The sequence below is a fragment of the Mobula birostris genome, chromosome 21, assembly GCF_030028105.1.
Source record: "Mobula birostris isolate sMobBir1 chromosome 21, sMobBir1.hap1, whole genome shotgun sequence".
NCBI lineage: Eukaryota > Metazoa > Chordata > Chondrichthyes > Myliobatiformes > Myliobatidae > Mobula > Mobula birostris.
This window is the reverse complement of record NC_092390.1, coordinates 34,949,280-34,962,365: the sequence shown is the minus strand read 5'-3', so window position 1 is coordinate 34,962,365 and position 13,086 is coordinate 34,949,280. Positions and strand designations below refer to the sequence as shown.

Sequence of the window (13,086 nt, the reverse complement as noted above, 5' to 3'; positions counted from 1 at the left end):
AAATATATGAAGGCAAAGATGCATTCCCCAAGTACTGTATATGGATGACAAAAGAGAAAATAGAGTTAAGGAAAAAAATATAAAGGACAGTAAAAGAACAGGTTAGTTTTCCTATGGGATGCAAATTGCCAACTCGTATACAGACAGCAAAATGGCCGAGGTATTAATTCCAAAACATCGGTGGATCATGGAGAGTCACATGACATAGGAAAAGATCAAATAAGGTAAAACATTTAAGATAAAGAAAAAGGTGGCTAAATAGATTGTAAGCAAGGATAGAGCAGTTGGTGTAGATAGATTATAGCAAGGGATAGTAAGAGCTCAGGGAAGACACGAAAAGGGACGTCACATACACCAGAAAGGAATTATTGTCAGTACGCTGATAGACAGCTAGCATGATAGCAGGAAGGTTGATTAAACCTTACTAATCAGCATGATAATAAATTGGTTTATTGGTATATTTGCTTTAGGTAGCTTGCGCTTCAAAAATAATGGCATTTTCATTTTCAAGGCACTAATAACAAATTGATTCAGAATCAGGTTTAATATCACCGGCATACGTCGTGAAATTTGTTAACTTGGCAGCAGCAGTACAATGCAATACATGATAAACGTAGAAAAAATAAATCAATTACAGTAAGTATACATTTATATTAAATAAATTAAAAATAGTGCAAAAACAGAAAAAAATTAGTGAAGCATATATATAGAAGCAAAACAAAATAGAAGATTGATGCAAGATAGCACTAATAATAACCCTAGGCAACATATTTTTCCGAAACTGTTGCTTCCTCAGAATTTTTTTTGTTATTATTGACTGCTTGAAGCTGGAAACAAATCTAATTTCAGTCTATTTGTGTCACGTAGGAATTTGGAGAAAGAAGGAATTAGCTTTTATTGAGTATATGCATTTAATTGCATAACAGTGCTGACTCTTTGCAATAGTTCAACTAAGCTAAAACTGTTTTGCTTATGATTTTCATTTGTACTTGGTGTCTGAGGCTTCTCGCTCAAGTGTCCAACAATAATCAGCCAACATTGTTGGTTTCCAGTTGCCCTGATACCGTTTCTCCATAACCATAATGTCCTTTCACCATGCTCATCACTGACAGCACCAAGATTTGCAGGGAAGTCTAAATGGAAATGTATGAAATGAATCTTTAGTGACATGTTGCACTTTATGGTTTTGTATGCTTACAGCATGTTGTCAACTAGCTGCACGTAGTTTGGTGTTCTGTAGTTGCCAAGAAAATTTTAAACAACATCCTTGAATGTCTTCCATGTGATTTTCTCCAGTCCCAGTAGAAGTTCTTTGAATTGTCTGTCATTGGTGACCTGTTTGATTGTGGACCAACAAAAATGCCTTCCTTAATCTTGGCATCAGTTATCTGACTTGAATTATGAATTGAAATAGCAAATATAGGCAATTTCAAAAAAATGGTGCATGATAAGAAAATTTCATGGTGATTTTTGTGATCAACAACCTAAAATCCATAAGATACACCCAAAAGTATTCAGGAGGTAAAATCTTTATTGTCCAGTGTAAATGGCTGCAAATTGTAAATAAATAACAGTCTGCATGTTTTCCATTCTTGTCCAATCTTAATAGATTTCTCAGAAATGCAACTTGGAAAGTAATCAATATTTAAGTAATTGTGACTGGATTTTCAGAAGACCGCTAAGGTGGACTTAATTGTCAGTATATTTGCTGGCCATTCAACAGAAATCAAAGAGTAGTAATTAAAGGCTGTTAACTAGGATGTGAAAATGACGGCCATGATATTTCACAAGGAGCTTTTTGCTACGAACCCTATTATTCTCAAAGTCCGAATCACTATTTTGCAGAAGTGATTTGCACTTGAGAATGAGAAGTACAAAATTAGAATGTTTAGTTGGTGCTGAAGAAGGCTGCAACAAAATGTACAGGACTTGTATAATGTACCATGAAATTGACAAAAGAACTCCAACATAGATAAATGGGAAGTAGTACATTTTGTCAGGAAGATTAACTAAGTAGACATTCAGGGTCAAGAGAGACAGATGGGCATTCAACTGAAGTAATGTTGTGGGTTAGTGGAAAAAATAACAAAGCATGGGGTTAATTTCCAGGGGGATAAAATTGAAAGGCTGAGAAACTCGGCTGAAGTTGTACAGGGCATTAATTAAATCCGAATCAGATTTATTATCACTGACGTAGATAACATGAAATTTGTTATTTTGTGGCAGCAGTACAGTACAATACTAAATTATTATAAATTACAAAGTTCAAGTCAAAAGGAACAGTGAGGTAGTATTCATGGACCATTCAGAATCAGATGGCAGAGGGGAAGAAATGGTTTGTGAATTGTTGAGTGTGGATCTTCAAGCTTCTGTACCTCCTCCCTGACAGTGGTGACAAGAAAGCATGTCCCAGGTGGTGAGGGACCTTAGTGATAGATGCCCTCTTCTTGAGGCACTTCCTCTTGAACATGTCCTCGAATGTGGGGAGGGTTGTGCCCCTGATGGAGCTGGCTGAGTCTAGAATGTTCTGCAGCCTCTTGCATTCGTGAGCATCAGAGTTCCCATAACAGGCTGAGGTACAACCAGTCAAAATGCTCTCCAGGAGAATTTGCACTTGCTGTAAAAGTTTCAGGGACTAGGCAGGCATCAACTGGACAGGTTCCAAAAAGAAAGATTTACAAATGTTGTACAGATATGAAAAAAAAGTTTTATTGGGAAAAGACAATAGGTTGAGCCATTTTTCACCAACAGAGGACTGAAGTGTGTGATGATATCAATCCTGAAGATGATATCATGATTTGAAACATATCACTTCTAGCAAACAATGTGTTCATTAGAAAGCAGAAAATGCTTGGCAAAAAAAAATCCATACTATTTACCATACTAGTCATCTTGTTTTTGACTGATGATAGTATCTGTCATATTGTCAGTAAAATAGACCCAAACAGGTGATCATTTATCATTCTGGATACTGCATGACTATTTCCTTCTATAGAGATTGTTTACCTGCAGGACCCTGCAGGCAGATAATCTTTTCAGGCAGTGATGAGATGAGATCAGGGATATTTATTAATCGTTTTCTCTCCCTAACATTAAATTAATTTAATTCTGAACTATTAGCAGATTGATTTGTCAGCCTCTTTCAACATTCAAAAATTAAACTGATTGTGCCCTGTGGCACAAATTAAGGTCAGTCTTTACTTTCACAAACAGATGATGTGAATAAATTATTGATGCTGTGAGGGTCAGCAGGGAAGACACTATGAAACCAAATATATATGGAGTAATATATGGAGTCCTGACGAAGGGTCTCGGCCTGAAACGTTGACTGCACCTCTTCCTAGAGATGCTGCCTGGCCTGCTGCATTCACCAGCAACTTTTATGTGTGTGCTTGAATTTCCAGCATCTGCAGAATTCCTGTTGTTTATATATGGAGTAATATTAGCTTGGGTTCTGTCAGAATGAGATGAGATAAACAGATAAGTGGAAATAAAGCAGAGACATTGGAACTTGTGATTTATTAATAGGCACATTTAACAGCACTTGTGCAGTGACCATTTCTACCAGTAAGACCATAAGACATGGGAGCAGAATTAGGCCATTCGGCCCATTGAGTCTGCTCCACCATTCAAGCATGGCTGATTTATTTTCCTTCTCAATCCCATCTTCTTGCCTTCTCCTCGAAACCGTTGACATCCTTGCTAATCAGGAACTAATTAACCTCTGCTTTAAGTATGCAGAATGCGATGTTCCCTCTAATTTGTAATGACCAGTGTGCGCAAAAATCTTGTGCTGTGCAATTTTTTGCCTAGTGACAACATGCGTGCACTGAATAATTTCTTCAATAAAAACAGTATAATAAGCCAGTTCTAAAATCTGCTGACAAATCATTGCCAACACCTTGCACAACAGAAAACAGAAAAGAACATATAATTGTCATGCCAACAAGGTAGAGGGTGACACACTGTTGTGCATAATTTAAATTCCTTTGTGTATTAATAGTAAAAGGTGTGTACACGTCCACACCTTAGGGGCAAAATTGGCCCAATAACTTGGCCTCCACAGCCGTTCGTGGCAATGAATTCCACTGATTTACTGCCATCTGGCTAAAGAAATTCCTCCTAGTCTCTGTTTGGAATCCTTTGTATTCTGAGGCTGTGCCCTGTGGTTCTCAACTCTCGCAGTGCTAGAACCATCCTCTCCACACGCACTCTATCTAGACCTTTCAATATTCAGTAGATTTCAATCATATCCCACACACCCTCATTCTCCTAAACTCCAGCAAGTACAGGCCCAGAGCCATCAGATGCATCTCATACATAACTTCTTTATTCCTGGGACCATTCTCTTCTGTATCATCTCTAATACCAGCTTATCTTTTCTTAGATATGGAGCCCAAAATTGCTCACATACTCCAAATGCAACTTGACCAACGTAGCGGGTAGACATGGTCGCAACAGGGAATTTGGTGAAGGTGAGATCAAGTAGAGTTATACTTTTGTATTAAATCATTTACTGACTATCACCGACGCAATATGGCAGCTGTTTTCTCACTACTCAGGCAGCATGCTGTTTTTATTGGTGAACATTGAATCCTTACCAGCATATTGTTAGTGCCCTTTCCAGTTTTGGTGCTGCTTTCAAGTATTGTTCAACATAAAGGAGCATTGCTTCATTTAGCCATATGAGGAAGGTGAATGGTAATCAGAAAGGGATTTCCCAGCCCATGTTTGAGATGGGTAGGTTTTTAGATATTAAAAGAATTGAGTGATTGTGGGTTAATGCAGGAAAATGTCTTTGAGCTACACACACTTCAAATAATAGGACGTGAAACTCTTGTACCCTAATTGGACCTCTCTATTCTGACCTTTACTCTCCTAACTGCAAAAAAGCAGCGCGCGATAAAAGGTAGCGCGCGCCCCGAGCAGCCAAGCTCCTCCCCCGGAACTGCATTCTAGCCGGCACTACGTAAACATGTGCCTGTGAGCAGCCATTAGCAAGATGAGTTCTAAGGTATAGGAAAAGCCTAAAAGAGCTCGTAAGGGTGTTACACTTAGCGTAAAACTAGATATAATTAAGCATTTCGATCGTGGTGAACGAAGTAAGGACGAAGTGAGTTTGGCTTGTGGAAGTTGATGAAGATGATGTTGAAGAGGTTTTGGCATCCCATGACCAAGAACTGATAAATGAAGAGCTGATGCAATTGGAAGAGGAAAGGATAACAATCAAAACCGAATGCAGGAGCGAACGGACCGAAAGTAAAGTCGTCCAGGAACCGGACGACTTCACATGTTGTTACATGTTGTCATTCGTTACATGCACATGCAGTTCAATTCTTTGAGTGATTATGCAGAAAGTTTGAGGTTAATAACTCATCGGGGTGATTGATAAGTTCGTGGCCTAAGGTAGAAGAAGATGAGTTATTATCTTCAAACTTTCTGTATAATCAGAGTTGACCTGCATGTGCATGTAACGAGAGCCGTATAACTCATCTCCTTCTACCTTAGGCCGCGAACCTATCAATCACCCCTCGTATGTCTTCTCCAAGCAGACACCCTCATGCATCCCTACCTCTGCATGTGGATTTGCAAAGATCCTCATGCAAATCCACACAAGGATTTGACTTTGTGGCAAATCCTTATGCCACATAAGATTTTGTGGCACACCCACCTGTTTGGGGAGCAAGCATACATGTTCACGATATGCCACATGCAGATTCACGAGGACTATGTATAATTCTGGCAGGTCGTTCCCAGTCTTGTATTCATCATCTCCTTCACTGAACTCCAGTAAGCTGTTTGCCTTTTTAATTGCCTGCTCTACTTGCATGTTAACCTTCAGCTATTTGTAGACCAGGAGGCTCTGGTCCCTTTGGACACCAACACATCGTTAAGCATTTCAAAAATACTTACTTTGTTTCCAAATTGGATGGCTTTCATATTTTTCACAGGATATTCCATCCTTATTCCTTTACTTAGCATTTATATCCTCTTTAAGTCTCTCTACATTCACCTCTCAACCCTCATTATCCCAAGCATTTTACCAATAGTAAATATGGACTATGTCTGTGGAGCAGGAGGCACCAGCAGGCATGGACAGGTCAGTTGGCAAGCCTGGGGTTTGAGCCTGAAGTTTGGAGTCCCGTCCCGTAGGGGAGAACCAGTGGATGTGGTATATTTGGATTTTCAGAAGGCTTTTGACAAGGTCCCACACAGGAGATTAGTGTGCAAACTTAAAGCACACGGTATTGGGGGTAAGGTATTGGTGTGGGTGGAGAGTTGGTTAGCAGACAGGAAGCAAAGAGTGGGAATAAACGGGACCTTTTCAGAATGGCAGGCGGTGACTAGTGGGGTACCGCAAGGCTCAGTGCTGGGACCCCAGTTGTTTACAATATATATTAATGACTTGGATGAGGGAATTAAATGCAGCATCTCCAAGTTTGCGGATGACACGAAGCTGGGTGGCAGTGTTAGCTGTGAGGAGGATGCAGGGTGACTTGGATAGGTTGGGTGAGTGGGCAAATTCATGGCAGATGCAATTTAATGTGGATAAATGTGAAGTTATCCACTTTGGTGGCAAAAATAGGAAAACAGATTATTATCTGAATGGTGGCCGATTAGGAAAAGGGGAGGTGCAACGAGACCTGGGTGTCATTATACACCAGTCATTGAAAGTGGGCATGCAGGTACAGCAGGCGGTGAAAAAGGCGAATGGTATGCTGGCATTTATAGCGAGAGGATTCGAGTACAGGAGCAGGGAGGTACTACTGCAGTTGTACAAGGCCTTGGTGAGACCACACCTGGAGTATTGTGTGCAGTTTTGGTCCCCTAATCTGAGGAAAGACATCCTTGCCATAGAGGGAGTACAGAGAAGGTTCACCAGATTGATTCCTGGGATGGCAGGACTTTCATATGAAGAAAGACTGGATGAACTGGGCTTGTACTCGTTGGAATTTAGAAGATTGAGGGGGGATCTGATTGAAACGTATAAGATCCTAAAGGGATTGGACAGGCTAGATGCAGGAAGATTGTTCCCGATGTTGGGGAAGTCCAGAACGAGGGGTCACAGTTTGAGGATAGAGGGGAAGCCTTTTAGGACCGAGATTAGGAAAAACTTCTTCACACAGAGAGTGGTGAATCTGTGGAATTCTCTGCCACAGGAAATAGTTGAGGCCAGTTCATTGGCTATATTTAAGAGGGAGTTAGATATGGCCCTTGTGGCTACGGGGGTCAGGGGGTATGGAGGGAAGGCTGGGGCGGTGTTCTGAGTTGGATGATCAGCCATGATCATAATAAATGGCGGTGCAGGCTCGAAGGGCCGAATGGCCTACTCCTGCACCTATTTTCTATGTTTCTATGTTTCTATGTCATTGGCTAGTGCGGGGATCAATACTGAAGATTAAAGTCCAAAGGTTAATTGGAAGTCCAGAATTCAAAGCCCTGTGTCTGACTTCTGGAGACCGTCTGCATGTGGGGGTGGGTGGAGAGGGGCTTGTTTTGCTGCTGTTGTTTTATTGCTTGTATTCAGTTTTGTTGTGTAGTGTTCTGAGCATTATAGGCATCTATTTTGGTGTCAGAGCAAGTGGCAACAGTTACAGCTGCTCCTAGCTCATCCTTTGTTTCTGTTGACTGTTAACACAAATGACACATTTCACAGTATGTTTCTGTGCACATGTGATAAGTAAATCTGAATCTGACCGGGCAAGCAGATTATTTTTCATGGAAAGTGACCAGGTGGGGATGCTACGCTGCTCCTTGTGGTATCACAGCAATATCATGTCTCAATTGGTTCCTTAAGGTGTTTATAGCTGGGGATAAGTTCACACTGCCTATTTAATGCTCCCAATATTGTGTGTCTCAAATAGCATCTGCAACCAAGTCCAGCTCCTGGTCTTCACGTGTGGCTTAGCTACTAAGCCCTGCAGAACTGTTTCTGCTGACAGAAGGGGCATGGGAGGGTTACTAGCACCTTAAAACCAGTCACTTATTGCAAATGGGTCTCACCAGCTTATCTAAGAGAAGAACTCTGATTTCAAAAGGCAGCTGTTCCTATACCCACTAATGGGGCAAGCTTGAGGAGTGAAACCCAAGGGATGTATGGAGATTGCCCAGGTGGGGGGGGGGGGGGTTGTGTGGTGATGTATAACTAGGCAGAAGGTTTGTAGAAGGACTTGGCCTTCTAGATCAGGGGTTTGGACCCTGGGGTCCATGGACCTCTCAGTTAACAATAAGGGTCCATGGCATAAAAGAGGTTAGGAAACCCTGTTGTAGATTTTAGATGATATGGGCTTGAAAGCTGGTGTTGAAAGATGTCTTTCAACAATCGACATCGATAGAATGAATGTACAGTCTCTTTTTTCCCCAGTGAAAAGGAATCGAAAACTAGAAGGCATAGGTTTAAGATGAGAGAGGAAAAGTTTAAATGGGATCGGAAAGGAAACTTCTTCACACAGTCTGGTTCATATGCAGAGTGAGCTGCAAGAGAAAGTGATTGAGGCAGGTACAATAGCAATATTTAAAAGACATTTGGACAGGTACATCTATAGGAAAGGTTCAGAGGGCTGTAGGTCAAATACTGGCACATGGAGCTAGTTTGGATGGATATTTTGGTTGGCATGGATGAGTTGGGCTGAAAGGCCTGCTTCTGTGCTGTGGTTCTATGTTGGGAGAGAAACGGCCTTTCTTTTCCCACAGTGTACAACGCCTCTTGAATCGTGCACAGTACAGTGGGTCACATGATGGAATTTTGCTAGTGAGATGGCCTCAGTTGGCACTGTGTTGTTTTAATGCACTTTTCCTGCCATTGAAGAGCTTCTAAGCTTTCATTGCTTTTTGGTCACTGATGAGGGTTATGGTCCAAATAAATTGAACTCACCATCCTCTTGGAGTCAGCAGCTGTAAATCCTGCCTTGCCTAGGTAGCTAATCCAGCCACAAAGGGTAAATTGAAGGAAGCATGGAAAGGCTGTGGTGATGAGCTGGTGCCCTGCCCATGGAACTCTCTGAAAGCCTTTGACAGGAGGAAAAAGCACTCTAAACACTAAAAAAAAAAGCATATAAATTATTTATGCTGTAGGATTCTAATGAAAAGTCATCAATCTGAAACGTTGACTCTGTTCCTCTCTCCCTAGATGCTGCCTGTTGGATATTTTCCGATTTTTTTTTCTCCAACCCTATGCCTGGTTAGCAATGTTTTGCCTTTGTCTCTGATCCTGGGCCTGGTCTGGCTGGCACAGGATTGGTGAGGCAGATTCCCCAGACCCAATATCTCTGAATCCATGAATCCGCTGGAGGCTGTTCTGGGACTAGAGCATTGTGCATTTGTACAGGAGGAGAGAATGAGGCTTATTTTGCTGTTGTTGCTGGGTCACTTGGTATATCCTATGTTGTTCTGCCAAGCATTGTGGGCCTGCTATTTTGGCCACACTTGTGGACTGCCCCAGCGCATCCCTGGGTTTGCTAGTTGATAACGCAAACGGTGCAATTCACTGTGTTTCGATGTACATGTGATAAATAAATCTTAATCTATTGATAAGTTTGATGTTAGTTGGGAATCGGTGTGAAACGAATATCTTATTCTTTGCAAATTCAGTTACTCTTTTACCCAGGGTAATGATAAACAGGTATCTGGACGAGCACAAAAAATGACTTCTTAAGGGTTAACTTTCTAGTTCCTTCATTCTAAGTAGCTGAAGTTGCTGGTCTCTCTTATGGATTTTCTGATATGAAGCTGAATAGGTGTTTACTCAAAATGAATTATAGCCAAATGTCATGGCCTATTTACTTATGGGTACATTGACAACAGTTTGATTTTTTTTTAACAGCACCTTTAATACGGTTCAAGATTGCAAGGCATTTCAGCAGAACCTTATTGAGCAAAATTTGACAATAGGCTGTTTATGTCAGCTGACCTGACTGTAAGGACATAGAAATATACTAGCAGTGGACCTTACGGCAAGTATAGCAGAAACATGCCCGCTGGGCTCTTGTGGATTTTCCGTCATTCAGTAAAATCACAGCTAATCTAATTTTACTCTCACCCCTCTTTCCCATTCTCATTGTCCTTTTAAAGTCTAAAAGTCTTTCTATTCCACGCTCGAGTATACTTAATGACTCGGCCTCCTCTGCTGTTGGGGAACAATGAATCAAAAATATTTTGACCTACCGAGAAAAGAAATTACCCCTCATCCGTCATAATTCCTTGTTGTGGGGTGATGCACCATAATCCTAGATTCTTATATCAGTCTCTATCCTGTCAAACCTACCAGATATTTTAAGTTTCAATAAGATCACTGCTCATTGTAAACTCTAAGTGCATGTCTTGTTCACGTAGTCTCATCTCCTAAGGAGCCTCTTCAGAGCTGGAACCTTCTCTGCACTGTGTTGAAGTCAATTATATCCTTCCTTGTATGCAGGTAGTATTCCAGATGCAGTCTTGTAAGAGATTTGTACAATGAAGCAATGCTTCCCAATTTTGAAATGTATCTCCCTTGCAATGAAGATAGATATATCTGATTTGCTAATTACACTCAGGACGTGCACTGTATATGCACAAAGCTACCCACGCTTAGAAATTAGGTTTATTAGTGACCATTTTTTGTGTAAACCATGTGTAAAAAGTATTTCTAAGCATGTGTTATGTTCATGTTTGTGCTCAGTACCTGATGTCCCACCTAGTTGAAAATGAGCCAAAGTGCTTCCTGGTGCAATTCGTCCTAATGGTGTTGTCATTGCTCCTCCCCTTTTCCCTGCACCTCATGCTCACTATTTATGAGCCAGCAAAAATTTGATTGGAAGGACCTTTTTTCTTGTTAATTCATGATATGCCTTGTTAAAAACTGTAAGTCTAATGGGACAGAAGTGTATAAATTCTTTCTTATTCCAACGTATTAGGGTGGAAATGGCTAACAGGAGAGGGCACAGTTTTAAGGTGCTTGGAAGTAGGTATAGAAGGGGTGTCGGGTAAGTTTTTTACACAGAGAGTGGTGAGTGCATGGAATGGGCTGCCGGCGACTGTGGTGGAGGCGGATACAATAGGGTGTTTTAAGAGGCTCCTGGATAGGTACATGGAGCTTAGAAAAATAGAGGGCTATTCGTAACCCTGGGTAATTTCTAAAGTAAGTACATGTTCGGCACAGCATTGTGGGCTGAAGGGGCTGTGTTGTGCTGTAGGTTTTCTGTGTTTCTACGTATCAAAAATATCACTGCTGGCAGGATTGATGATAGACAGAAGCATGGGGCACAATGGTCTTCAGTTCATAGGTGTGTTCCTGTGGCACGGCATGGTTTTGACTCGCGTTAAAATAGGCCAATCTAGCAGTAGGTCAGAATTACTGTTGCAAGCTCTTCAAACTTTATTTCATATTCAAAGCACTGGTCTACATGTCCTCTGCTTCTGGGTCCCTGCACATAGGGGTGTCGAGGGGAAGGAGCGGGTTGATTGTTTGGCCAAAAAAAAGTTGTTAAAAGTTCAACTGTGCATATATAGACCTTCCACTTAGTAAATCAGAAGCTGAGGGGTTTGGTGGGGCAAAGAATTAGGGGACTTTGGCAAGACTTGGGATAATGGGCTTAAGGGGATCATACATAAAACTGTTGGATTGATGGGAGAAGAGGATAAGACAAGAGGGGAAGGAATTATATTGACTCGACTTAGTACTGGGCATGGTATGCTTTATTACTCCTTGTGTCTTGTTGGAAAACATCACTCTGGGATTTGTAGGTGGTGTCATAATGAAACAGTTAAACACATTGTAAAATAATGTGAAGCATATAAGGTTGAAAGAAAGCAAATGGAGGCTGTACTTCTATCCTTGGGGGTTGATAGTTTTCATTTAAAAACTTTTAAGTTATGGAAGTGACTATAATTTAATTCACAATATTGTCTTTCACCATTAACAATCTGTAGGACTTTTGGGGTAATTTAATTTTCATTTGATAAAGAACTAGTAAGGGTTTATTTCCCAACTGTCTACACCACACTCCAGTCCAGTAGGTGGCAGTAATGCACCTTTCAGTTGGACTGCCAACCGCCATTAAAAGCCAGAAGAAGGATGAGGGTCAGTGCTCAATCGTAAGCTGACTCGTGATTTCGTCTCATGTTTGTTTTGTGCTCAGATTCTCGATTCAGTTTGTAAGTGTCTTGATCCTTGCCTCGGATACTCCAGCATTTGGGTCCAAGTCTTCCTCATCAGAGGCTCTCATCACAGTATGATTGAGCCAGCGTGGACCCGGTGGGGTATTGGAGTCTTTCCTCAGCTGTGGCCAGCCAAAGCAAGAAAATTTCAAGACAGAGCCTGGAGATACACAACCTCCTGGTCGCCATGTGCCAACTATTGCAGGGAGGAAGCCAAAGTCACTTGAGTGATGCTGTCAGTCGCTCTGTGGAGCCAGTCCAGCTTCTGACCCCGGAGAGACTTGACGGTGACCCGGGTTCTTGCCACGGCTTCCTCATCCAGTGCTCATTAGTGTTGGATCTCCAGCTGTGGGGTTCCCCTCGGAGCGCAGAAAGGTGGCCTTCATTATCCCTCTCCTGACCGGAAGGGCACTGGTCTGGGCCACCATGCATTGGAAATGAAGGTCAGAGATTTGCTTGGATTCTGAGGAACTCGTGGCCACCGTGAGGAAGGTGTTCCATCACTCTGCCAGATCAGACCAAGCCCCCGACTGCCTGATGAAGACTCGGCAGGGTGGAAGGTCAGTGGCTGACTACGCAATTGAATTTCAGACTTTGGCCCAAGAGAATGGCTGGAATGGGGAGGCCTTGATGTCGCTATACAGCCATAGACTCCGAGATGAACTGAAGAATGCCTTTGCTGTAGACATTCTGATTGAACAACCCATTTGACTTGTTAATTGTCTGGCAGAGTGTAAGTGGGTCTATATCAAGAAGTAACAGAGGACTAGTTTGAGCCTGTACTCAATGAATTGTAGTGCCACCCCGCTGATTAGAGTCTCTCTCCTGCTTAGGATCCTGTCGAGCCCATGCAAATCAGCCACACTAAGAACCTCAGCCAATGAGAGGTTCCAGCGTTGGAGTCAAGGTTGCTACCATTACTGCGGGTTAAGTGTGTAACCTGTGGAATGA

General features: G+C 41.9%; 1 protein-coding gene across 7 annotated transcripts in view; it reads left to right on the top strand.

Moving 5' to 3' along the window:
* Positions 1 to 13,086, top strand: part of LOC140185720 (monocarboxylate transporter 12-like) — a 104,893-nt gene that overhangs the window by 40,177 nt on the left and 51,630 nt on the right. For 2 of the 7 annotated variants that reach the window (XM_072239284.1, XM_072239283.1), the window contains one exon: positions 4,388 to 4,475. The exons of the other annotated variants lie outside the window; for them this stretch is intronic. The gene's annotated coding sequence lies outside the window, so the exon portion shown is untranslated. The remainder of the gene's footprint in view (positions 1 to 4,387; positions 4,476 to 13,086) is intronic. 7 annotated transcript variants of the gene reach the window in all.